The following is a 3,634-nucleotide window of genomic DNA, read 5'->3' on the forward strand; positions in this document are numbered from 1 at the left end:
GGGCCCGGCGTCCGGCACTGTCACGGCCAGTCTCGCAGGGCGGCAGCGGCGTGTGGACCACTGAGTGTACGGCCGGCGCAGGACGCAGGTCACTCCAGAAGGGAGGGCGCAGTCGGCTGTGCTGACCTCGAAAGCCAGCCCGGGCAGGAGTGTCTCGGCAGAACGAGCCGCGTGGCTGATGGCCTTGCCTGGCCCACGTCTGCCACCTGACCACACGGAAACCTGTTCCTTCGCCAGTTCTCAGGCCCCACAGACACCGCTGGGCAGTGCGCACCACTGAGAGCCACAGGCCGGCAGTCCTGGCAAACAGCCGTGGGGTCTCGTCTCACCTGCAGGCCCAGCGCGTGCTCCCCCCAGGCAATCACGCCACGCTGCAGGGCACGCAGCCGGTGGTTCAGGTGCCTGCCTCTCAGCCCCTGCAGAGAGCCTCTGGTGGCTTTAGGGACATGAAACTCAAACAGATACTGCTTTGACGTTCTGAAACGCCCCAGCAAAACTCAAGGCAGGGGAACCAGCAGTTAGCGTAATGGCTATGTCGCTGGACTCCCACATAGTCGACCGCGGTTCGTGTCCCGGACCCGGTGGCTTAAAACTCACGCCGGGCGCGTGTGCGTGCGTGCCCAAGATCCCGAGAGGAGAATGGAGGAGAAGGGATTGCGGCGTGACCATCCCCCCTGGGGGGTGATTTCTCGCTTTCTATCTCTCTGTCTCTCTCTGTCTGTCTGGCGAGCGCACGCGCCCTACAGTGAAAATCTCTCAAAAAAAAAAAAAAAAAAAACCTCAAGGCAGGAACTTCTTCCTCCCAAATTCTCCAAGTAGCTCCGTGCCTGCATTTAACTGCATGTTCGCTGGCAAGTTAAGTAACGAGCTTTTCAGTCTTCAGAGACTACTCCATTTAAAACCTCAGTTAGAAGGCTCACAGGACTGCTCTGAACATTTCTTTGCAAATTCCTATGAGTTGAGAACTATTTCAAAACAAAAGTTAAACATGTGTGTTTATATATACACATAAGAGAGGGCTTGAAAATTCTGTGGAAAGTAGAATTGAAGTGCGAGCTTACTTCTGCAAGTTTTTAATCCATGCTCTCCCCACGCCCTCCCAGCCCCGCCACCACCTCCGCCCCGGGCGCCCGCTTCTGCGCCCAGGTCAGCGCCACCGTGCCACTGCTCTCGCGGAGCACGGTGTCCTCCGCGGCCACGCACGCTGGACGACAGGAGTCCCTTCTTTTCAGGCTGAGGACACTCCACTGCACGTGTACGCCCCGCCTCCCAGACCACATGCCCGTCCTCACACGCTCACACGCAGGCGCTGCCGCAGGGCTGCGGGCCACGTGCGTGCTGTGAGCACCCTGCACTGTACGCCTGAGACACTCCCAGAGAGGCAGCCAGCGAGTGGTCACCCTTTCTTAGTGACTTCCGATCCCACGTTATAAGCTGGGGACGTTCACAAGTTTAATTTGTCAATTATACTTCAACAAAGCTAAAGGAAAAATGGAAATACATCAATCAACCAGTAAATCAATAGGTTTCATCACTGGTTTGCTCCTCCACAAGGCTCAGAATTCCATGGCACGAGTGACTTCCAAAGTCCCTCTGTTTCTAGGTCTTCAGTGCTCTTTTCATGCACAGATAGAATCCTTATCATTTCCAGGGAGAAGAGGACAGGGAGTAGCAGAGGACCGATTGGTCCTGACTTTCGGCTTCAGCATAAACACTATATGCACACGTGTTCATACAGAGAACAGTAAAGTCAAATCTCGACCTGACGTAGCATCTAAAACCCAAACACGCCCCAAGGAAGCTTCTGCAGCCAAGGTGGAAGGCCGGTGCAGGCTGGCGTCCCGGAGGGTACCACAGAGGCCGAGGCTTGGCCCAGAGTGGTGCCCCACCCACTCCTTCTAGGTTTAGAAAAATAAATTCCTGGGAGGGCAAAATGGACGCTTGCTTAAACACTATCCTCCCCAGCAAAAATAAAAGTAAATAAAGACAGAAACCGCTTGGGTCGCATTATGTAAGAACCCTCCTCTGTCTCTCCTCTTCCCGTCTCCAACCCTGGACTGTGCAGCCATGAGGACGCCTGAGAAGAGGCTGCTATGAGCTACAATCCTCTGAGGCCGCCAGGGGCCCGGGGACCAGGCCTGCAGGACACCTCTCCACCTGCAAGCACCTTGGACCGGGCTGCGAGCCACCCAGCTGCCAACAGTAACTCTGCTTCAGCCCTCACCTCCTTATTAAACAAATGTGGACTCCTTTTCTCATCCGACCACTGTGTACCAGATCAATTCTCCACCCTGAATATGCTGTCCTATTGGCCCAAAGACATCACCATAGGGACAGACAAGAACAGAGCAGCAAGGAAAGGCCCTCCCCACACCGACACCAACGCCTCCAATCCTACCTTCACCACTGGAGGCCTTGAAGGAGAGTAGAGTCCGGTGCTGCCCAGAGGTGGCCGGGCACTCCGGGTGCCACCTCTAATGTCCACCTAGTCGGGCGCAGTGGGGCCTCACTGCACAGATCCTCGGGACCCTACGGTCAGAGCAGCCGCCGTCACAAGCCAAGAGGGACAGAAAGCGCGCAATCGGCTAAAAGCCCATCGGTCAACGCAATCTTAGCATGGTTTTGGACAAACAGAGGAGACAGAGACAGACCCAGCTCCCAGGTGCGGCTGGGCGGCTCTCACTCGGGCTGAGCCCCAGGGGCCGCAGGCAGGTGCAGCCGACCTTCCGCTGCTCTCCTACTCGGCGTGCCTCCCCCTTCGTTGTCTCCCACACCATAAGGGAAGATGCCGGAGGAAGGGCAGACTCCACACGCCTGGTCTGGTCTGCACCGAGAGCCGGAGAGGTAGCTCAGCCCTGAGCTCCAGGCGGCACCGCCAGGCCAAGGATCCCAGGACATGCCTAGCTCCCAAAATCGGCGAGTTCACGCAGCAGCCCACCCCACGTCTACCCGGGCGAGGCGGCGTCGGGGCAGCGCTGGGCTACTCGCGCGCGTCACGCCTGCCGGGTAAAGCGAGTGCTGGGCTCCGGAAACTACTGGGCATTCGCTAACGTTCTTGCTTTTGTTTTTCGTGTTTTCGGCCATATATGCACTCTCCAGAGAGAGACAGAGGTACGGTGAGAGGGAACGAAATCACGCCAAGAAGGTATGGCCACAGTGCAGACCCTTTTCTGTGCTGGGATTTGGAGCATGCACACACACGTAATTTTCAAGCCTCCAGGTCTGGGACCCAAACCACAGGCAGCCCTGTGGGAGTCCAGTGCCGTAACCACGCCACTTACTGGCCCAAGCTCGATAAAAGTTAAATTGTTTTGGGACAAGCACATAGCATAGTGGTTACGGCACTGGGCTCCCACAGGGCCAACTGCGGTCCAGGTCCCAGATCTGGTGACTTGGAAAATATGTCAGGTGTATGTGCATGCATGCCCAAAACCCCACGAGGAAGACAGGAGAAGGGGTTGCAGCATGGCCATCTGCCCAGGGAGTAACTTCTTACTTCCCTTCTCACTATTTCTCTGTCTCTCTCCTTTCTGGTGAGCACACGTACCCTCTGATAAAAAACTTAAAAAAAAAAAAAAAATGAGGTGGCTTCTGTCGTTTGTGATTGAGCCCTGCCCGCCCCCAAAACATCTCC

This window comes from Tupaia chinensis, unplaced genomic scaffold (assembly GCF_000334495.1).
Source record: "Tupaia chinensis unplaced genomic scaffold, TupChi_1.0 Scaffold000161_1, whole genome shotgun sequence".
NCBI lineage: Eukaryota > Metazoa > Chordata > Mammalia > Scandentia > Tupaiidae > Tupaia > Tupaia belangeri.